The sequence below is a fragment of the Castanea sativa genome, chromosome 1 (assembly GCF_040712315.1).
Source record: "Castanea sativa cultivar Marrone di Chiusa Pesio chromosome 1, ASM4071231v1".
In the NCBI taxonomy this organism is placed as follows: domain Eukaryota; kingdom Viridiplantae; phylum Streptophyta; class Magnoliopsida; order Fagales; family Fagaceae; genus Castanea; species Castanea sativa.
The window spans coordinates 3,417,011-3,441,909 of record NC_134013.1 but is presented as its reverse complement, the minus strand read 5'-3'; the positions used below and the strand labels follow the sequence as shown (position 1 = coordinate 3,441,909).

The 24,899-nt window shown below is 38.2% G+C and overlaps 1 pseudogene; it reads right to left on the bottom strand.

Annotated features, from left to right (window-relative positions):
• Nucleotides 1-13,905: 13,905 nt before the first annotated feature.
• On the bottom strand, nucleotides 13,906-16,307 carry LOC142629709 (putative receptor protein kinase ZmPK1; annotated as a pseudogene).
• Nucleotides 16,308-24,899: the final 8,592 nt, after the last annotated feature.

Sequence of the window (24,899 nt, the reverse complement as noted above, 5' to 3'; positions counted from 1 at the left end):
CCACATTGGATCTAGATTCTCTCCATTTCCTTTTGAAATGGAGAGTGTCCAGCTCATGAACAGGATGTTTTTGAAAACTATCAAGGGTCAAAATTGTGCCACGTCATAATTTAACCCAAACCACACTTAAACTAGAGGCTCTTTAACTCAACCGGACAAACCACAGTTTCTACTGGAAAAAAAAAAACATAAAAAGTAAAAAGAGAGAGAGAGTTACAGCTCTTTGGTCTCTCAATCTCGCTTCTCCATCGTTATGCTCCCTCAACCTTGCCGTTGCCATTGCCAAAATCACCAACATGTGCCAAGCTACGTCAATTGTGGTTAAACAAAAGGGTTAACTCAGCAAACCCATCTTATATTAATCTCTCTTCTCTATGGCCGAATATCTTTGCTCTCTCAATCTCTCTTCTCCATCGCCGTGCTTTGCTCTCCCTCAACCTTGCCGTCGCCACTGCCATAATCACCAACGTGTGCCAAGCTACTATTGTTTCTTTGATTTCATCTCACACCAGCCTAACATCACCGAACCCACTGCTCAGTAAGTTTTCTCAATCTTATTTCTTCTTTATAAGCTCTGTTTGGTTGCTTGGAAAACAAAGGAAAATAAATTAGTATACTGCTATTTTTTTAATTGATTTCGTCATGTTGAGTTTGGTTTCTATTCTCTGAGTGTTTTTTTTTTTGGGTTTTGGGCTTTGGGATTGTTTGAAAACAAAATAGTTGGTGGGTGTTTAAGCTTTGTACGGTTTATGGTTTGTTTTGATCTGAATCTGTTCCAAAAGGAATGAGATTTTTGGGTTGTTTTGATACCACACCCAAGTTCCAAAATACAAGCTTACTGTTTTACTTAATCATAATTGTTCACTTGATTAATACACTGGCTTTTTAGGGTAAGGTAGATGAATTTTTGATTTTCAAAAATCTGAGTTGTTGGGATTCTTGAGAACCCTTTTGTGGTTGGTATTTAAAGCTCTTATGGGAAAAATAATTGAATTTCCTAGCTATTTTTTGTGCCTCTTTTTTTGTAGATTGGTTCTTGTATTGGCCTTTTGGTTATCCATTTGGAAAGTCTGCATAATTTTTTGGCATGTTCTGTTATTGGTTTCTCTATAATTTTGAAGGATTGAGATTTGTTAATATTGCTTATAGGTTTCATTGATCCTAATCATTAGTAATTTGGAAGGGCCTTTGGAGCAGGGACGGACCTAGGTGGGGGCCTAAGGGGGCCCAAGGCCCCCTTGGGCGCAAAAAAAAAAATTAACAGCTTAAATTTTTCAAAAAAAAAAAAAAGACTTGGGCCCCCCTTAGTTTTTTGCTCAGGCCCCCTCCCACTCAGGCCCCTTCCCAAAATTCATGAGTTCCAAGCCTAGCCTGCCAGCCCAGCGGCACAAATTTAACAGTTAAATTAAAAAAAAAAAAGACTTGGGCTCCTTTTAGTTTTTTGCTCAGGCCCCCTCCCAAAATTCATGAGTTCCAAGCCCAGCTAGCCAGCTTAGAGGCAAGAGCCCACGACCCATGTAAATCCAAAAAAAAAAAAGAAAAAAAAAGAAGAAAAGAAAACTCAGCAGTAAACCTAATGGAGAAAGTGAAAGCCAAAAGGAAAAAAAAAGAAAGGAAACAGAATAAAGAGATAGTGAGGCTGAGGCGAGATAGAGAGGCGCAACGAGATAGAGAGATAGTGAGTGAGCCACTGAGCCCAGATGCTGACTCACGGTGCGACGTGAGACACTAGCCCAGTACCGCAGTACGGCAGTACCCACCCATGCTGATGCCGGCGCGCCATCATCACGCGAGCCCTCCTTAGCCGCCGCCGTCGGTTGCTTGAGGCTTGAGGCTTCACAAGTACTTAATCTGATGATGCAAGGAAGATTAGTAGGCTGGATGCTCCGGATTTGAAAGAACCACTCGCTCTCTTATTGGCCTGAAAAACAAATGAAAACGATCAAAGGGGACCGGGATCGCCGGTCAAGAACCCTCCGATGGTAAAGTCAGTTTTCTCTCTATATCTTTGGAGTTCCAATTTCTTGGGAAATGCACAATGTACCTTTCATTGGTTTGAACAGGTGTTTATATAGTGTCCCAGGAGCAATTATTGGGATTATAAGCTCTCCTTGATTTGAGGAAGTCGGGGGTTCGTGGATAACTCCCACAACCGTTTAGGAGTTATATTTTATCATATAACGGTCGCCTGAAGTTAGGCGTGAACTACGGAGTGGTAAAATGTACTTAGTAATTCTAAGTGTAAAATCCTCGTCCATGAGTCTTTATATGGACGAGTCTTCTTGGGACGGGCTGTGCGCATCCTTTGGACAAGGGATGTAGGTTCGCCATCATCCAAGGACGACCTTGCTCATTGGCCTCGTCTTAATGCTAACCCCTGGACGGCTGTCGATGTGATGACCGTCTAGGGACGGTCTGAGTGTCTTACTGTCCAGGGATGGTCTGAGTGTCTTCATCCCTCATCAGTTGCCCCCTCGTCCAGGGGTTATGCAGCGTATCAACACGCTTTAGGATGAGTCTTTTTTTTTTTAGAAGCGTTCCACGTGTCACACATTCATAGGGGGTTGGTCATGTAGTTTTACTTCCTCGAGGCATATGCCATGTGTCGCTTTCTCATCGGTTCCGTCATTACGATTACCGAGACTTTTCTACCTATAAATAGTGGTTTCCCTCTCATGCCCCTTTCACTTTTTCAAATTTTCTACTTTGACACTCTCGTCCATAGCTTCATCTAAGAATATCCTTAGCGTCCTTAGTATCCTTCGTCTAGAGCCAGGTACTCCCTTTACTCTAACTCAAGCTTTCCTTTTTAAGTATTAGGACATTCTTAATGGCCTCCTGTTCGTCTAGCGACAGTGTGGTCAAGGCCATAGACGAGTATCACGACTCCTCTAGTTATAGCACCTCCAGTGATGCCAGTAGTAGTAGTGGCCACACAACTGAGGAATACACCTCTGGTGTTCTTGGAGTTCCTGTAGAAACCTTTCAAGAGAGTATTAGGACGAGGACAGCCTCTGGGGCTGATACCTCGACAAGCATCCCATCGTCCTTTCCTTTAGACGAAAAAGAAACAATATATAGTTGTGCCATTGAAATTCCTTCAAAGACGGACGAGAAGAGGTTAGACGCTCTTAGGAGTTGGTTCCAGATTCCAGACGATCTAAACCCTAGGTTAGCCGTCCGAGGGGAATGGTGTTGTCAACCCCGTTTTGGGATAGGTGTTTATGAAGCTTACCTGTTAGGGGGGCTTAGGTTTCCTTTAAATGCCTTTGCCAGGGAATTGCTTACCAGACTTGGTTTGGGGGTTTGTCAATTTAACCTCAATGCGTGGAGACTTATTGTCTCTATGCAAGTCTTGTGGAGGGAGGTGTTTGATGGGAACCGTCCTATCACCGTGGACGAGTTCCTATATTGTTATAAACCCTTCGAGATAAGTCAATCTCTAGGCTTTTATCAGTTTACAGCCAGGGGCAATGACTGTAGGCTGATCAGGTCCTTACCCTCGTCTGACAGAAACTGGAAGACAGAATTTTTCTTTGACTCTGGTTTCTGGGCAGGGCAGCCTATCGAGGTTGGTAGAGATACATTCCCTCCTTATATTGGAGAATTAGGGAACCTTCGTCAAGAAGGTATGTCGTGTTTTTCCTTCACTCTTTTTTATTGATTTTGTTGAGTTATATTTTTAAACAGTGGCTTAAACTTAATTTTCCTCTTCCTTTTGCAGCTGTTAGGCGTCCTTCTTTAAGTAAGTTCCACCGTGATCACGTCCACAGGGCTCGTCTACACCTCGAGAGAGATTTTCACTCGTTGGTGACCCTTCAACGTCTACATAGGTGGAGGCTTGGCCCTGATCCGTCTGTCGAAGCCCTTGCGCACGAACTAATCGTCCGTAGACGTGAGTGTTTTTATTCTTTAAGACGTGTGTATTTTTTCCTTTATTTTATTATTATAATTTATTTACTTGTTTTTATTTTTAGGAATGGCAACCATGAAAGAAAATAAGGGAAAAGAGGTGGTCGAGGAAGTGGCTAGACTTGAAGCTCGTCCTGCTGCTGGAGACAAGAGAAAGAGCTTGTCCAAAAATTTAGATCTGGGAAGCTTGCCTAGCCGTCGGGGGAAGAACGCCAAGCATGGCTCGTCCAGGCCTGAGATTGCTAGGTCCGAACCTCCTTCCTCCCTGCCGTCCGTTACAATCGTCGACGTAGACCCGTCTACACCTGTTGACATTGCCCCGTCCAAGTCCTATGCTCCTGCTTCGTCCTAACCTTCTCAAAGGGTTTTTACAAATTTATTGGAGAACGAGGATCTAGCTTGGGAGCGATTCCAAGAGGCTGTGACAGGCGAGGACATGGCTGCGTGCTATGACATGTCCTTAAAGGAGTTTGAGCATTCCGGTGTTCACGACCTTTTTAAGGTAAGTGCCTTTGGTTCGTCCTCTTTAACTATGTTATCTAATGTCGTCTCTTAAACTCTCGTCTTCTATGCAGGCAATGTCGAAGTTCATAGCTGTGTCCAGGCAAGCCACAGAGATGGATAAGATGAGGATCCTTCTGGAGAAGAAGATAGAAGAGATCAAGAACGATTGCAGGACTTGGGCTGAGGTGGCGAACAAGGCCAAGGACAAGGCTAAAGGGTTGAGCGTTTTGGTGGAGGAGCTAAAATCTGATGCTGTGAGGAAGGACGACCGTCTTGGCTTTTTCAAAAGAAGAATGACGAGCTAAGTCTCCTCCTCAAGAAGGCTAAGGACAAGGCAGTGGAGGAATTCAAAGCGTCTAAAGAGTTTACTGACCTGCTGGACACTAACTATGCAGTAGTGTTCGAGGATTTTAGGATGGACGCTATAGACAACTTTCCTGGAATTGACTTTAGCTCCATTAAACTTAATCTTGGCGCTGCTACAAGTTCCCTTCTCTAAACGGGTTCAGATGACGTTAATATTGAGGACGATGCCTCCACCAAACCAGCTCAGGACGATCCCAACGTAGACGCCCCCCTTTCTTGACAATTTTTTAAATTAATGTTGTAGTTAATGTTGTTTTTATTTTGGTCCGTTGTTTTAGGACCTCTCTCTTTTTTTCCTTTCTTAAAATGTATTAAGAGTACAATTACCTCATCCAGAGTGCTCTGGACGAGTTTATTGACAATTGTCTTTTTTAAAGCGTATTTTATAAGGGTTTTTGGACGGTGGTCATCTGCCCTTAATTTCTAATGAATGTTTATTTTCATCTATCATTGTTATTCCATGGACGAGTTTATACTTTATTTTTATCTTTTATGCTTTTTTTCTAAGTGTTGAATGATCGTCCAAGTGATTTCCTCGTGGACAACCCACTTAGGACGATAATGATGATTGCCTTGCTTTTGTTTCTTTTAGGCAATTATTACTCGTCTTTCCCGTAAGAAGTTTTATGTGTTACTCGTCCCAATACATTGAGGCATCTTGACTAGCTTCTCGTCTTTGGGATGTTATGCCTTAGCGCCTGCCTTCTTTGTTAGACGAGTGGGCCTTGGCTTTTTCTTTTTGCTTTATCCTTATTTAAAGGAAAGCTTGGATGAGTATGCCTTAGCTTATTTCTCTGCTTTATCCTTATTTAAAGGAAAGCTTGGACGAGCATGCCTTAGTTATTTAAAGGAAAGCTTGGACGAATACTTCTGCATCCAAAGATTTTCATTCGTCCCAGGCTTTTATCCCTTCCGTGGGCATTATTATGGAAACTAGATTTATGCATCAAATACACAAGAAAGCCAAACCATATTATTACATGAACATTGTTCACAATCGTGGCACATGCTTATAAGTTAGTGCCTTATTGGAATACTTAAGAAGAATACATAACCTCGTCTTTCATAAGCTGGTCTGCAAACGGTGCAAAAGTTTAAGAACTAGTGCACTTTTTATTCTTAACACACCATAATAGTAGTAACACATCAGTAAGTATAACTGAACATAAGTCATAGCTGTAACTTTGTTATTGACTTCCCTCGTCCCTGCTTGTTACTGATAGTACCTCCTTAGGTGTTCCACATTCCAGGGATGTTCTAACTTCCGTCCGTTCAAAGCTTCCAGGTAGTAAGACCCCTGCCTCTTACAGTTGATTACCCTGTATGGCCCCTCCCAATTAGGTCCCAATTTTTCATAAGCTGGGTTCCTGGTTGCCAAGGAGACTCTTTTGAGGACAAGGTCCCCCACACTGAACCGTCTGGGTTTTACCATGGCATCATGTTGTCTAGCCATAAGATTCTTGTATCTTGCTATCCTTTGCTCTGCATCCATTCTTACCTCGTCAATAAGATCGAGGTCAAGACGAAGTTGTTCCCCATTGTCTTTCTCTTGATACTCCCTTACTCGGTGATTAGCCATATGAACTTCTGCTGGTATGACAGCTTTGCTTCCATAGGCTAGTTTAAAGGGGGTCTCTCCTGTCGGAGTTCGTACAGTCGTCCTATAGGCCCAAAGAACACCTGGTAACTCGTCTGGCCATATCCCTTTTGCCCCCTCGAGCTGAGTCTTGATGATTTTCAACAAGGATCGGTTTGCTACTTCTGCTTGTCCATTTGCCTGTGGATGGGAGGGCGAGGAATAGTGATTCTTGATTCCAAAATGATTGCAAAAGTCCCTGAAGGGTGCGTTGTGGAATTGACGTCCGTTGTCCGATACCAATACCCTGGGTACTTCGAACCGACATAAAATATTCTTCCATACAAAATTTTTCACGTTTTGCTGAGTGATCGCCGCAAGAGGCTCGGCTTCTACCCACTTGGTAAAGTAATCGATTCCTACCACCAAAAACTTCATTTGTCTGGTTCCCATGGGGAAGGGACCTAAGATATCCAATCCCCACTGTGCAAAGGGCCACGAGGCCGTCATTGGGGTCTGGTACTTCGACGGCCGTCTAGGTACATTGCTATAGCGCTGACACTGGTCACATACCTTGACATAAGCTTTGGCATCCGCCTGCATTGTAGGCCAATAGTAGCCGTCACGGATGATCTTATGGATTAGTGATCTCGCCCCTGAATGGTTTCCACATGCTCCTTCATGGACTTCCCTCAAAACATAATTTGACTCGTCAGGAGCCAAGCACCTTAAATAAGGCTGAGAAAAACCTCGCTTGTACAACACTTCATTTATGAGGACGTACTTGGCTGCCCTGACCCTTAACTTCCTAGCTTCATCTCTGTCCTTTAGAAACCTTCCATCTTTAAGATAAACTACTATTGGACTCGTCCAATTCTCTCCTCCTCCTATCTGCTGTATGTCAGGAATGTCTATACTTGGCATATACTAGACGTTGTCGTACTCGTCCGTAACTCCTGCTGAAGCTGCTTTTGCTAAGGCGTTGGCTTCCATATTTTCCTCCCTGGGGAGTTGAACAAAACTTATCGCCGAGAACTTTCGTGCAAGTCGTTTCACTCTACTGAGGTATTTCTTCATTTGGTCCTCCTTAGTATCACACATTCCATTTACTTGGTTAATGACTAGCTGAGAATCTCCTTTGATTGTTATCGACTCCGCCCCTAAGGACTTAGCCAATTCCAATCCCTTAAGTAGCGCTTCATACTTAGCCTCATTGTTGGTGGTTTGATACTGTAAACGGGCCAGGTACTCCAGCTTGTCACTCTCGGGGGACTTCAATATAACTCCAATCCCTCCTGCATGTAGTGTGGATGATCCGTCTACATTGATCACCCACTTTTTAATTCCTTCGTCCTTGTCTAGGTTGTTGTGGCTGGGGGTAAACTCTGCGATGAAATCTGCTAATGCCTGCGCTTTTATCGCACTCCTTGGGATGTATCTGATATCGAACTCGCTAAGTTCAACAACCCACTGTACTAGCCGTCCAACAGCTTCCAACTTGTTCATTGCTTTCTTTATAGGGTGGTTTGTCAGGACGTTGATGATGTGAGCTTGGAAATAATGTCTCAGCTTCCTAGAAGCTGTGATCAATGCGAAGGCTAGCTTCTCCATCATCGGGTATCGTCCTTCTGCTCCTCTCATTGCACGACTTGTATAATAAACCGGCTTTTGGACTTTCCCCTCCTCTCTCACCAACGCTGAGCTTACTACGTGTGGGGACACTGCCAAATACAAATACTCTTCACTAGGTACAGACGGACTCAACAGCGGCGCTGTCATGAGATATGTCTTTAAGTCCTAGAAGGCCCTTTGACATTCGTTCGTCCATTCAAAAGCCTTCCCGAGGACTTTAAAGAATGGTAAGCATTTGTCAGTAGCTTTTGATATAAACCTGTTGAGGGCGGCGACTCGTCCGGTAAGAGACTGGACTTCCTTGATATTTTTCGGTGGCTCCATGTTCAGTATCGCTTGGATTTTATCCGGATTTGCTTCAATTCCTCTATGTGAAACCATGAAGCCTAAAAATTTCCCTGACGAAACTCCGAAAGTACACTTGCTTGGATTTAATTTCATGTTGTACCACCGCAACCTATCAAAAATCTCTTGAAGGTCGTCCAGATGACTATCCTCGTCCTGACTTTTTACCAGCATGCCGTCTACATAAACCTCTACATTTCACCCGATTTGAGGACGGAACATATGGTTAACTAGCCTTTGGTAAGTTGCTCCTGCGTTCTTCAAACTGAAGGGCATTACCTTGTAGCAATACAACCCTTGGCTTGTAACGAATGAGGTCTTCTCTTGATCCGCTTCATCCATCTGTATCTGGTTGTAACCTGAGAAAGCGTCCATGAAGCTAAGCATTCTGTGACCTGCTGTCGAGTCCACCAGCTGGTCAATGTGTGGCAATGGGTAACTATCCTTAGGGCAAGCCTTGTTTAGATCAGTGAAGTCCACGCACATTCGCCATTTGCCGTTAGCTTTCTTAACCATGACCACGTTCGCTAACCAATCTGGATAATAAACTTCTTAGATGAACTCCGCGACAAGCAACTTCTGTACTTCTTCCTTAATAGCATTGTCTCGCTCAGGAGCAAAAATCCTTTTCTTCTGACGCACTGGTTTTGAATAGGGACACACGTTCAGGCTATGGGCAATGACACTCGGATCAATGCCAGGCATGTCCTTATGATTCCATGCGAAGACATCGAGGCTTTTCATCAGAAACTAGACTAAAGAGTGCTTTGCCCCCTCTTCCATGCTCGCCCCAATTCTAGTAACCTTCTCAAGATGGTTGTCGTCCAAAGGGACATCTTCCAATACTTCAGTGGGTTCTGCTGCGATCCTTCTCCCGTCTATACTCATTGCCTATATATGTTCGTCCATCGCCAGCATGGCCAAGTAGCATTCTCTAGAGGCCAACTGATCTCCTTGTACTTGGCCTACTCCGTACTCGATTGGAAATTTGATGGACAAGTGGCAGGTAGAGGTCACTGCCTTCCAGCTATTCAGAGTTGGTCTTCCAATAATTGCATTATATGACGATGCACAATCAATAATAAGGAAATTTACCTCCTTAGTTATCTGCTGTGGATATGTTTCAACGACCACTGGTAATGTGATGGTGCCCACTGGTTGCACCTTCATTCCTCTGAATCCCACCAATGGCGAACTCACTGGTCGAAGCTGATCTCGTCCTAGTCTCATTTGCTGGAAGGTGGGGTAGTAAAGAATGTCTGCAGAACTGCCATTATCTATCAACACCCTCCTGGTCATGTAGTCAGAAATGAGTAGGGTTATGACTATCGCGTCGTCGTGCGGGTGGTGAAGTCGTCCTGCCTCCTTGTCCGTGAACGTTACGGCCTGCTTGTCTACTTCCCTCGTCTTACAAGGTCATCCAAATAGCTGGATGTTCTGCACCACTTTCAAATATGTCTTCCTTGACTTGGACGACTGCGCTGTCGAGTTTCCTCCTATAATTACCCTTATTTCTCCTAGTGGGGGACGTGATGATTCTTCCACCTTGGCTTTCAGTTTCTCATCTCTTTGGTCTCGTCCAAGGAAGTTCCTTAGTTTTCCTTGTCTAATGAGATTTTCTATCTGCTGCTTCAAGTCAAAGCACTCGTCCGTGTCGTGCCCGTGGTCTCTGTGAAAGCAGCAGTACTTGCTCCTATTACGCTTGTTGGGATCCCCCTTCATCTTATCCGGCCATTTCAAGGACGGATCATCTTTGATCTGCATAAGAACCTACTCTAGTGGCATGGTTAAGGGCGTATATTGCTGATTCCTTGCGGAGGAACTTGCTTTCTTCCCATCCTTATCTTTCCTCTCGTCTACCCGAGCTTTCTTTGGACAAGGTCCCTGATCTAAGTAACGATGGTGGCCCGCTTCCGTGCGCTCTCCCTTTTTTCTTTTCTTGGCTATGATAACGTCCTTGGCATTCATGAAATTCTGGGCCGAGTGGACGAGCTCGGCCATGGTCTGCGGTTCCTGCTCGTAGAGCTTATGAATGAACAAGTCAGAATTGACTCCATTGTGGAAAGCTGCCAGTAACAACTTGCCATCCATTTCGTCCACCGTCAAGGCTTCCCTATTAAACTGGGTAATAAAGGATCGCAGGCTCTCATTTTCCCTTTGTTCTATAGTCAGCAAATTAGAGAAGGAACGCTTGTGGCGCTGTCCTCCAATGAAATTATTGACGAACAACTTACTCAACTCTTCAAACGATCCCACCGAGCTTGGGGGTATTTTGCTGAACCACACCTGCGCTGGTCCCTTAAGTGTGGTGGGGAAAGCTCTGCACATAATCTCGTCCGAGACCCCTTGAAGGTGCATGGTTGTCTTGAAAGTAGCGATGTGGTCACATGGGTCGCGATTTCCATCATATGAATCCAAGGAAGGCATTTTGAATTTTGGAGGTAGGGGATGACTGTTGATGGAAGCTGTGAAAGGGGAGTCCGTTCGGTGAACCATATCATCCACTGGGTTTGCCTGCCTCATGTTCTCCCTCATGTCCTTCATGGCTTTTCTCATCTGGTCCATCTCTCTTTCCAAGTGTGGCATTCTTCTTGAAGCGGTACCCCTTGTCTGATTTTCAGACTCGACATTTTCTCCTCCACCTTCCTGACTCTAGGCTAGTCCCTCCATGTGCCCATCCTGGCGCTGCCTCCTAAGGTTGATCTCCCTATTCAACTCCTGATTCTGATGGGTCAGTTCTGCTATAGCGGCAGCCATGGATTGTATATGTTGAATAGAAGGCGGTTGCATGACAAGCGCCGACCTACGATCACGAAGGGATTGCTAGATGCATCCCTACTCTCCTGATGGCCTGGGCTGGTAGCCCTTGATTTTGTCCGAACCATTCAGCCTTTTGTCTGGGAAAGGCTGATCCTCAACAAAAGATATAGTCAAATGAAGAGAATAGTGAATAGTGCTTTTCCCACAGACAGCGCCAACTGATGATGCAAGGAAGATTAGTAGGCTGGATGCTCCGGATTTCAAAGGACCACTTGCTCTCTTATTGGCCTGAAAAACAAATGAAAACGATCAAAGGGAACCGGGATCGCCGGTCAAGAACCCTCCGATGGTAAAGTCAGTTTTCTCTCTATATCTTTGGAGTTCCAATTTCTTAGGAAATGCACAACGTACCTTTCATTGGTCTGAACAGGTGTTTATATAGTGTCCCAGGAGCAATTATTGGGATTATAAGCTCTCATGGATTTGAGGAAGCCGAGGGTTCGTGGATAACTCCCACAACCGTTTAGGAGTTATATTCTCTCATATAACGATCGCCTGAAGTTAGGCGTGAACTACGGAGTGGTAAAATGTACTTAGTAATTCTAAGTGTAAAATCCTCGTCCATGAGTCTTTATATGGACGAGTCCTCTCGGGACGGGCTGTGTGCATCCTTTGGACGAGGGATGTAGGTTCGCCATCATCCAAGGACGGCCTTGCGCATTGGCCTCATCTTGATGCTAACCCCTGGACGGCTGTCGATGTGATGACCGTCCAGGGACGGTCTGAGTGTCTTATTGTCCGGGGACAGTCTGAGTGATTTCATCCCTCATCATAATCTATGATCCTTTCCTTCAAGAATTAAAACCTAATAAAATGTTTGTGATTTGTGAATCAACTGTTTTAACAATCTGTGCTTGTGGAGTGTTTGTGTTTTTACTGATGATGAGACTGAGAGTGATGAACTGATTACTGATGTTAGTGATTGCGAATTGAATCTGTGCTGCGGCCTGTGGTTTTTTTTTGTTGGGCTTTTTGGCTTTGTGACTCTTTGTAACTCTGTGTTTGTGACTCTCTTTCTCTCTGTCTCATGTATTATATAGATAAGAGAGATAGAGAGAGAGAGAGTAGAGTTTGTAGAGAATAGAGATAACTCAAATAAGGATTAGAGAATATTTGTTTCATTGTTTGACTGTTTGTTTGTTTGTGGCACAACTATCAGTCAAGAAAGCACAAACTTTGTGCTTTCATATTGAAGTTACAAACTTACATTTACTTCAAGTGTGACTGCTGAGTTGTGGGCTGTTAGAAATGGAATTAGTCTTTGCATTACTTAATTTGCTGGCAGAGGAAATTGAGCTACATGCTAAGATTACTGTTGGTCGTCTTAAAGACCCTGATCTTGCTAACAATTCTAATGCTATTATTGTGGTTGATTACAGGGAAAGTCTTAAGGAAAATTCCTCAAGTTTGGATCTTCCACTACTATAGGAAGGCTAACAAGTGTGTTGGTGCACTTGCTTAGCAGGATGTCCACTAAGCTCAGGATTTTGTTTTGCTTTATGAGTCTCCTTTTGATGACTGATGTGTATTTGTTACTTAGTTTGAACCATGTTGGTATAATGTATGAATGTTGGGTTCCTTTTTAACGAGGGCTAGCTGCACTCCTTAATAATATTATCCTTTCTACCCAAAATAATGAAAAAAATTTACATAACTAAGTAATACTATTTAGGCACTTGTTAGTCTTCAAAATTTAACATATTAGTGAATCTAGACCCTAAAGTTTATTAGCATATATTATTGCCTAGCCCAACGGGCTTAGGCTCAATGTCTTATTACTTGTACTATAGATTACTTGCCTACAACTCTTTTACTTGTGCTACACATATATGCTTTTATAAAAAGGTAGTTTCTTGCACAATTCTTGACACAAAAATATTATTCTCTCTCTCTACTTTATTTTACTAACAAAGTTTAAAATGATTGCATTTAATCCCTAATATGACATAGTCAAATTAAAAGTTGACACATTATCATTCCACAATACAACAAGCAATTACTTAGAATGTGTTAAAGACCAAGATTGACCTTTTAAAATTTTTTAAGGACTAAAAGTGACTACTTTAAGTTTGTTATGGATTAAAAGTGACCACTTTAATTTTTAAGGACTAAAACTGCCTATATAATAAAATTTAGAGATCAACAGTATATTTTAACCAAAATTTTTATCTTATTATTGAAAATTTAATTTAAGGGTGCGTTTAGATACCGCATATGTTGCTGAAAACTGAAAACACTGTAGCAAAATAATTTTTAAATGTGTGAATAATATCGTGTGACCCATTTTTAATGAAAAAGTTATTGAAAAAAGAGGTTTGTGGGTCCCGTGAACATTGCACGAGACCCACTTAATAGTGCAATTTCAGTGGAAATTTTGTTGTCAAAGAGGTAGTGTGTCCCGTGCACAGTGCACGGGACCCACTAACAGACAACATCCACTTGATGGAGCGCTTCTCAATAAAAAAAAGGACGAAAACGCAAATGCACAACCTCCAGCCGCAATCCAAACGCATACTAAGAGAATTAAATCATAGATTTTATTGAATCACGTTGTTGCAGGTACATTAGTTTAAAGGGAAGATGCAAGCTAATGAAAAGGTCATATGAGTTAAAAAAACACACACACACACTTGTTTCACATGAAAGTGCATGCTCAACGCCAGCCCAATGTATTGGACTATAGGAGAGAACGGGTTTGCAACTATGATTGCTTTATGAATGAAATTCGGTAGTCACTTGACATATCATATTTAGTAGGCCATGAGACTACACTCGTCAAATATAACATCACTGATTTTTTCGTAGCGTAAGAGCATCTCTACTACTCGGCGCATGGAAGATCTTTCATCTTTGTCTTCTTCTATGCATTGTAGAGCAACCTGAACCAAAGCTTCCATCGCAAATATGTCATATTTACCAACCAACATTGGATCAATGATTTCTTCAAGTAAGGAAGTGTTTGCAACCGCTTTCTTCATTTTTTCCCTTACCCATGTAACCAGCCTTTTGTGCTCTGCCTCCCCACCATCATCTATTGCATGGACATTCCTTGATGGACCTTTCCCTGTCACCATTTCCAGCACAACAATCCCATATCTATAAACATCCACCTTGGAGGTGATAGGTAGATTGAAAACCCACTCTAAAGCCATATAACCTCGTGTTCCTCTTATCTTTGAGAAGCTTGAATTCTAAAGGACACCTCTATTTTTGTAGTTTTGATAGGCCAAAATCTGTCTCCTTTGGTTGATAAGTTGAGTCCAAAAGTATATTTTGAGGTTTTACATTGCAATGTAAAATCCAGTCCAAGCAATCCTCATGCAAATAAGCTAGGCCCTTTGCAATGCCCATGATAATTTTGAACCTTTTTTCCCAATCAAGTACATTGGCTGAGAGGTTATTTGCTAAAGAACCATGCTCCATGTACTCATACACCAAAATCCTATGCTTTCCCTCTGCGCAATACCCCCACATCTCTATTAAGTTCATGTGGTTAATCCTTCCAATGATGGTTACTTCAGCTAGAAATTCACCTTCTCCTTGGTTGGCTTTATTGAGATGTTTGATTGCGCCAACTTGATTGTTAGACAACACCCCTTTGTAGATAATTCCTCCCGCACCTCTTCCAATCTCCTCACTAAAACTCTTTGTGGCCTTTTTTAGTTCTGTATATGTAAATCTTCTGAACCCAATGGCAGCACGATCATAGGCTTGCTTGTCAACACCTAAACTTTTGTATGTTTTAATGAGAAGAAACCATGCCAGAAAGAAAGAGATGATTTCAAGTCCACCCACTCCACAAGCAAACCAGAGCATGAATTTCTCTGTGCTATTTTTACCGCTTTGTAGTGTACCATCACTTGAGCAATTTAAATTGAATTCTTCTAGAGGATTGGGGTGGGACAAGATTTTGCTTTCAGTAGTTTCAAATAGACGTCTCCATTTAAATCTAGTGAACGATACCCATTTAGCAATCGTGTCTTAGGATAACATTTTGAATAACCGTAATACTCGTTAAAGTTGTATTTGAACGCTTTGCAATCACAAGTTGCTAAACATAGATCCCTACATTGATCAAAGGTGTAATTGAAGAAGTTCCCAAAATCATTCCTGTAAAATGAGTAAAAGTAACTTGGGATAACTGCAGAAACCTCGGCTCATTTGCCTTGCAAGAGAGATCAACTTCGAGTTCACAATCGTCAGCCCAATCACTATGATTTTTCATCTTGTATCCTGGTGGGCGGGAACATTTCTTGCCGGAACCAATGACATAACTGCACAAACCGTTGGCCCCACAAGCACCAGGAATCTCGCAAGGTTTCTGAATGGCTTGCCATGAAACAACCCAACTCTGCTCCTCCTCTTTCCAACTATACAATCGAATGTTACCATCATTATAAAGTGTCAATCTTCTATGAAGTACTGCTCCATAGTCAGCTGACACAAAAGCTAAATCATCAGATGAAATAAATTTCCCCAAGGCATTAAGGACAACAGTTTTGCTATTGTTGTGTGAGATTTTTCCAGCCTCTGAGTTTGCAAGCCATGGGTTAGGCCAATAATGAGTACTGGAAATCTCAGAATAATTATAAAAAAGGAGGAGAATGTTTTGGTTGTCGAAGAAAAACTCAAAGAAACCAATGGAATTATTGCTCTGGCTTCTTGAGGAGACAAGCTTGGTGTTTCTAGTGAGTAGTTGTTGAGGAAGAAGGGTATCTGTACGGAAATCAAAGCTTTGCCACAAAATAACACTGTCCACATTGCATAGAACAAGGTTACCGGTGTTGTGGAGAAATAGTTGGACAAAGGAGAGCGAGACAGTGTTTGTTGTCCAAACATTTAATTTATTGGCATCAGTTAAGATCAGATTGCCATTTTTGAGGAGAGAGAGCTTTAAGTGCCTACCATGAACTGGCTGGTCACGGTTTGCCATCCAAACTACGGTGCGTGTGTTGCTAAACCATATGGTAAAGCAAAAGTCATGATCACCCACAGAATATAAGCTAGCAGAGAAGTCGCCATTTGGTGATATCAGAATATATGGTTTCTCTACTGATATGGACGTGCCTTTACTAATAGCGATTAATACTGAAGATGACAGTGGGAAAGAAAATGCCAAAGAGAGTAGAAGGAAGAAGATTGGCGAACCCATGAGAAGTATTGGGCAAGGCAAGGTAAGACCATAATTACCTACCGACAAAATTTATTCAAGATTTATGATGCAGGGCCAGGGGTAGACTTGTAGCACAAGGAAAAATCATTGTTGCTCTTTTGGTTAATGAGATGTTTCAATTTTTGATCTAAATTCGTGATGAAAATGGCCAAATACCACAATTTTCAAAAATTTGTAACAATTAAGCATTGTTTCGGAACTAAATGGAAATGTACCACTTTTTATGTACTCGAGCTCACTAAACTCGAGTTCTAAACAGTACTCGAGTTTAGTAAACTTGAGTTCCTAGTTTCATTCCACCGTGGCATTGTTGACTTGGAATTTGTGCAATTAAAAAAAATAATATGGTATTCGAGCTTGGTAAACTCGAGTTCCATGCAACACAATACTCGAGCATACCAGGCTCGAGTTTGTAAATAAACATAAACATTTTTTTCTACTGTACTCGAGCTCACCAAGCTCGAGTTCCTTGTAATATGGCACTCGAGCTTGGTAAACTTGAGTTCCTTATATTTTTCTTTTTTGGGATAATCGACAAAACAACATAAACATAAAAATAAGTAGTTTTTATGTTTTTATTTATTTAAATAGAAGCATTGTAAAATATAGAGATTTTAATTTCAAAATATGAATTTTTAGGCCACTCATACCCCTTGTTCATTCATTTTTAAAACACTTATCAATTTCTTACTTCTCGGAAGCGTTATGGTCAAATTGGTTAAAATATTAGGGTTACAATGAGAAATTAGAACAACATGTAAAAGAAAAATCTCACTCCATTTTTAGCCATGGAGTGGCTAAAAATGATGATAAGTATTGCAGAAAGAGTAGACCACTTGGATATAAAGAAGAACTTAAGCTTTACCACATCTAGATATGTAAGTTCTTGACTTGCAGTGTTTCTAAGGGGAATGTGAAACATTTTTTTTTATGTATATCTAAATGTTTCGCTGATGATGTGAAAGTCACTTTGGCAACTTTTTTTTCTTGGCGAGTTGTAGCACTTCATGTTTAGATATGTTCATTGTTTTCTCATAAAACAGCTCTTGAAATTGTGTTCTCTAAATTTAAAAGTCAAATTTGTATGCTTTTTCATGTTTAAATTTTACAATAATCTAATCTGTTTTTCTGCATTGATAAAATTTGTTTCTACATTAATAAAATTTGCTCTCTGCACATCATGTTTACTGTATATTCAAATATGCTTACTGCATTCATAAAATTTGTTTTCTACATTAATAAAATTTGCTCTCTGCACATCATGTTTACTGTATATTCAAATATGCTTACTGCATTCATAAAATTTGTTTTCTACATTAATTAAAATTGTTCATTGTTCTCCCAAAAATTTTTTTTTACTGTTTTTTGCATAAACTATTTCTAGCATTCTGCATAAATTTTTTTTTGTTCAGTATTATTTAAAAAATTGTTCACTCTCTTTTCTGCATAAATAATTCATTGTTCACTGCTCTAAATTTAAAAGCCAAATCTGTATGCTTTTTCATGTTTAAATTTCACAATAATTGAATATGTTTTTCTACATTGATAAAATCTGTTTCTACATTAATAAAATTTGCTCTCTGCACATCATGTATACTGTATATTCAAATATGCTTACTGCATTCATAAAATTTGTTTTCTACATTAATTAAAATTGTTCATTTTTCTCTCATAAAAATTGTTCACTGTTTTCTGCATAAACTATTTCTAGCAATCTGCATAAAATTATTTTCTGTTTAGCATTATTTAAAAAATTGTTCACTCTCTTTTTTGCATAAATTATTCACTGTTCACTGCATAAATTGTTCATTGTTTGCTCATAAAACTCCTAGTGAAATCGTGTTTTCTAAATTTAAAAGTCAAATTTGTATGATTTTTTATATTTAAATTTTACAATAATCGAATCTGTTTTTCTACATTAATAAAATCTGTTTCTACATTAATAAAATTTGCTCTCTGCGCATCATGTTTACTGTATATTCAAATCTACTTACTGCATTCATAAAATTTGTTTTCTACATTAATTAAAATTGTTCATTTTTCTCTCATAAAAATTGTTCACTGTTTTCTGCATAAACTATTTCTAGCAATCTGCATAAAATTATTTTCTGTTTAGCATTATTTAAAAAATTGTTCACTCACTTTTTTGCATAAATTATTTTCTGTTTATTATTTAAAAAATTGTTCACTGTTTTCTCATAAAACACCTCTTGAAATTGTGTTCTCTAAATTTAAAAGCCAAATTTGTATGCTTTTTCATGTTTAAATTTCACAATAATTGAATCTATTTTTCTGCATTGATAAAATCTGTTTCTACATTAATAAAATTTGCTCTCTGCACATCAAGTTTCCTGTATATACAAATCTGCTTACTACATTCATAAAATTTGTTTTCTACATTAATTAAAACTATTCACTGTTTTCTCATAAAAATTGTTTACTATTTTCTACATAAACTGTTTTTAGCATTGGTATGGTTATTGCACTTTAATGGTTTTTTTTGTTTTTTGTTTTTAAATATGTAACCATATGAATAATGGACAAACTACCTAAAAGAACAATGAATGATTCGTATAATTCACCCAATGGTAAATGCCTTGAATAATTCGAATTTGTAAAAAAGTTCGAATTAGTTGAATGTAGAAATTCGGGAAAAATCGATGGAAAATCAATGAACGTACCAAATCGTGAAGGTGTACATAAGATGTACAGATAGTCTAGACTTGTTGAGAAATTTGACTTCATTGAAAGTACAAAATAATGAAATTCAATGGAAAAGTATGTACGTTAGATGTATAGATCATATGAATTTGTTTAAAAATTTGAATTCGTTGAATGTACAAAATCGTGAAAACTCAAGGAAAAATTGTGTACATTAGATGTACAGATAGTATGAATTCGTTGAAAAATTTGAATTTCTTGAGTGTGTAAAATCGTGAACAAAAATGAAAATTGAAGAACATACCGAATTGAGTAAACTCAATGGAAAATTAATTACATTAGATGTACAGATCGTCCAAATTTGTTTCCAAGTTTGTAGTCATCAAATGTACAAAATCATGAAAATTCAATTTAAAACTATGTACTAATGTACTAATCATCCTGATTTGATGAAAATTTTGAAATTGTTGAACGTACAAAATCGTGAAATCTTAATGGAAAATTGAAATTGTTGAATGTACCAAATCGTGAAAATTCAATGGAAAGTTGTGTACATTAGATGTACAAATATTCCAGACTTGTTGAGAAATTTGATTTCGTTGAAAGTACAAAATCGTGAAAATTCAAGAGAAAATTGTGTACGTTAGATGTACAGATCGTTCGAATTTGTAAAAAAAAAAAAAAATATTATTCGTTGCATGAGTAAAATCTTAGGAAGTACAAAATAAAATTGTGTAAATTAGATGTACAGATAGTCTGAATTTGTTAAAAAGTTTGAATTCGTTAAATGTACAAAATCGTGAAAATTAAATGGAAAGCTGTGTGCTAAAAATAGTTTATGCAGAAAACAGTGAACAATTTTAATTAATGCAAAAAAAAGATTTTATGAATGCAGTAAGAAGATTTGAATATACAGTAACACATGATGTGCAGAGAGCAAATTTTATTAATATAGAAACGTATTTTATCAATGCAGAAAAACAGATTTGATTATTGTGAAATTTGAACATGAAAAAGTATATAAATTTGGCTTTTAAATTTAGAGAATGCAATTTTAGGAGGTGTTTTATGAGAAAATAGTGAACAATATCTAAACATGGGGTGCTACAACTCGCCAAGAAAAAAAGTTGCCAACGTGACTTTCAAATCATCAACCTAACATTTAGATATACATAAAAAAATGTCTCACATTCCTCTTAGAAACACTGCAAGTCAAGAACGTACATATCTAGATGTGGTAAAGCTTAAGTTCTTCTTTATATCTGAGTGGTCCACTATTTCTGCAATACTTATCAATCATTTTTAGCCACTCCATGGCTAAAAATGGAGTGAGATTTTTCTTTTTCATGTTATTTTAATTTCTCATTGTAGCCCTAATATTTTAACCAATTTGACCATAATGCTTCAGAGAAGTAGGAAATTGATGAGTGTGTTAAAAATAAATGAACATGGGGTATGAGTGGCCTAAAAATTCATATTTTGAAATTAAAATCTCTATATTTTACAATGCTTCTATTTAAATAAATAAAAACATAAAAAACTACTTATTTTTATGTTTATATTTATTTGTTGATTATCCCAAAAAAAAAAGTTATCAGGAACTCGAGTTTACCAAGCTTGAGTTCCATATTACAAGGAACTTGAGCTTGGTGACTTTGAGTACCGTAGGAAAAAAATGTTTATGTTTATTTGCAAAGAACTCGAGTCTGGTATGCTCGAGTATTGTGTTGCATGGAACTCGAGTTTACCAAGCTCGAGTACCATATTATTTTTTTTAATTGCACAAATTCTAGGTTAGTAGCGCCATGGTGGAATGAAACTAGGAACTCGAGTTTAGTGAGCTTGAGTACATAAAAAGTGGTACATTCCCATTTAGTTCCGAAACCGTGCTTAATTGCTACAAATTTTTGAAAATGGTGGTATTTGGCCGTTTTCACCCTAAATTCATAGTCAGCAGAATTAGAACACGTTTTACAAGAAAGAGCAGTCTCTCACATTGTCTTGTCTATATTAGCTAGGCTAGCTAATCACTCTCTCAAACATGACTCTCTATTTTAAATTCTATTTTATTTTAAATTTTAAATATAAAAAATGCTAAAAATATTAAGAATATGATATGTGGGGAAAATTATCGTGTACTCCCAGAGTATTATAAATGCGTATTTTTCCTTTCATATGAATAGTAGGTCTTGTTAATTAAATTCATGATGGAACTCACCATTCATGTGAGAAGGAGAAGTACATATTTATGGTACTTTGGTAGTACATAATAATTTTTCAATACATGGTTTTTTTTTTCTTCATAATGGTGCACTGCAGAAATAAAAATTCTCCTAATGCAATTAAATGTAGACTAGAGTCAACTTGTCTTGATCTGGTAGTTGAGAGATGCCTCCCAAGATTCAAGGGTGGAAAATATACGATCAAAGATAATATCTTCTTTTTAAATTTTAAATTTAATCATTTCTGCTGAAAGTTCTCAACTATTGCTACTGTGACTTCGCACTGTCATTCAACCAAGAGTACTGCACGTGTTGAAGAAAATTCTACTACTAAGTACTAAAGTAGTTGTTGTTGTTGTTGTTTTTTTTTTTTTTTTTAATCTTTAAAGTTGAGGATTGTTATCATTTCAAAAAAAAAAAAAAAAACTGAGGATCTTATCATCGGTTAAAAACAAGCCTTATTTGGATTGCCATATTTGAATTTCATAATCATTTTTTGTTCTTATAAATTATAAAATTATTTATTTTATATAAATACCTCTTGATGAGAATAATTTTTGATTGATTGACACAGGGTGCCAAACCTCCCTCGTTTGATCATTGACCCTACACCTATATTGTTTCTAAAGGGATGACTGACCCCATGGGCGTTTGGATTAGCTTGATGATCTAACCCCCAGTCTCAACAACCCATCCCCTTAGGGTTTCCCATGGAACTTGCATGGGGTCCACTCATATGTCTTTACATGGAAATTACTTGCACATTACGACCAAAGATTCTACCACACAATTAGATCTCCTATGTATGGAAAGGTGTTTTGTTGACACCCCATTTTGCAACCCATATTGAACCTCACATGGAGGTTAAAAGGGTAATTTCACCTTGGAAATATGCATCTTGATTCTGGTCATTAGATCCTTAATCTCATTTTACCAAAATGATCTTGATGTTGTAACGAACAAATCGACTGGTTATAAGCCCTATTCGGACTATCAGATTGAAAGTTATCATCAAATCATATTTTAATGGCTAAGATGCACTATCACAAATTGAGTCCGACTATATGTAATTATGAACAATTGATTTCAATTAGTTATAATTACAATCAATTTAAGATTAATGACATGTCATAATTTGATTGGCTAGGACTACATTTTATGGTAATGTTGCATACACTTAATTAATTAGATAGTTAAACATTAATTATTCAATGAGTAATTTGTGAAATTATCTTTTAATTAGGGTAATTTTAAACTAATTAAGTCTGAAATAGGAGTAATTAGAGCCTATTAATGTTAATTGGAAACTAATTTGGGACCTATTAATGTTAATTGTGCTGAAATTGTTTTCTAACAAATGACATCTACTCACCATTTCATTGATATCTTTCAGAATATTTTGAATCTGTAAATGAGGTTAATTTTCCCAGAAACTAGACATCCGAGACTTCAATTTGAGTACAAGAATAAGAAAATTCTGACCAAAATTGTGTAAGATATGATTTTTTGAATTTGGCTTTACAAGCTGTTAAAGTAGATACGGAAAAATCGAATTTTGCTTGCTCCTCACTCCCGCCAATCTCTACATTTAATGCACCCGATTTCCCCAAAGGCTAAAATAAGGTCTAGGTTCATGATTCCTTGTCAATCCTCATTAAATGACTTTCCATTCATATTTTTTCCACCACTACTATATAAACCCCCCTCTCCACCATTCCAAAAAACACAACACAAAAAACCCCCTTTCCTCTCATCTTTTGAGTTCTAGTGAAGCTGAGTAATCTTGTCATATCTTGGTCTTCTTGAGATTCATGGTATTAAGTGAGACTCACTCTCCCTCTCCTAACTCTTCTTTTCCTCCACCCTTAGGACCTCTACTAAGAGTCTTTTCCTCCACTGTGTGGATCTTGCATAAAAGTATAATCCCTTTCCCTAACTAGTTTTTTATGTTACCATAATGAGAAATTGAAATTAAAGCATGATATTAATTATTTGAATATGTTTGAATGTTCTTATGTATTCTTCACATGTTCTTGGTTGTTCATCACATGTTCATGCATAACACTTGTTTTGATCTTAAATCCAGATCAAAAAATGAAAAAAGATGTTTGTTTCATAATCTTTCAAATCCTTGAATCTAGGATATCACCATCCACGCACATTCACTAGAATTTATTTTTCAATCCAAATGCAATGCTTAATAAATTGAATTAGGGTTTATCACATACACACACATTAAATTCAACATGCAAATTGATTGATGACATATTTGATGGTGTGATATGAATGTTGCCCACCATAGTCTAGAAGACCAGTTTCATCGGCCAAGGTGGGTGCCTAATACCTTCCCACCTTGTAACATAGCCTTCAAGTTTAGATCAATGATTAGTAGATCAAATGTTTATCTATGTAATTTTCAATTTCTAGAATGTAGCTAGGAAACAAAGCCATGTACTTTATCTTAGATTGTATCTAGGACCAAAGCCATGTAATTTCTTATGATCAAAGTAAATTCAATTGCAAATTAATAAAAATGAGGAATTTTTCAATTATGGTTTTCTAATTTATTCCAATAATTAAATAAGTGGTGACTCTATTGTAAAATCCTTAATCTAAAGAGAAAAATATAATTAGTCGAACTTCCATTTTGAGAGATAATAACACAACTTCACCCATTCACTTGGGTTTGGCCCAACATCCAAAAAAAAAAAAAAGGGGTCAGGGGCGCGGTCTCTCACATGATTCCAAGTATCCTATGATCCTTCTTTTTATAAGGAAATTCCCCCGTATCAAAGGATTAGGGTCAGCTCTCCACTACTATATAAACCACAAACCCTAACCTTCTTAAGGTATGTGAATTCTCCCTAACTCTGGCACTATTGAGTTCTTGAGAATTCTTCTATCATTGACTTAACCTTTGGAAGGTCTTTGACTGGCACTCCACTGGTGCACTCTGATGGGTTCTTCTCTTTTGTTCTTTAGATACACCTATTGGCATGTTTTTGGACGATCAACTCACTGACGATTTTTGTGCATCATCACCTCTAATTAATTTTCTCTTTGTTTCTATTACATGTGTGTAGTGTTTCTATTTGATTAAAAAAAAAAAAACATATGTGTTAGTTAGATGAGTTAGTGGCAGTGTTTTATTTTTAGGTTTAATTACTCTTTAGGTCCTCAATCTTTACCTTATATTTTAAGATGGTTCACAACCTTTCAAATATTTCATTTTAGTCAACCTTTTATTTGTGTGTCAAATAGTTCCTTGTTATTTGTTAATGGATTAGTGCAAAGTGGGTATGATACTATGATTTTGTGTTTTAATTTTTTAATATTAAATTTGATACTATGTCACTCAAAATTTGCCACATCATACTCAAGAGGGAGTTTCACACACATATACGCTTAGATTAGGCTAGAGTAGAAATTATATCTTGTATAAAAAAAAAATGTTATTTAGGCAATGAGGGGACTAATATGAATATTCTTGAGGATTTCTTTGACTATATGAATATTCTTGAGGAAAGAAAGGTTAAAACTTAGTTGGTATGCCTTAGATTGGTGGGAACAAACATAAGTTTAAGAAAAATTTGTTCATGGCCAATGATGAAAAAGATGCTTACGATCAAATATTTCTCTTTGCGTTATGGTGTAATTTCATCATATATAAAGTCAGATTATTAGTCAA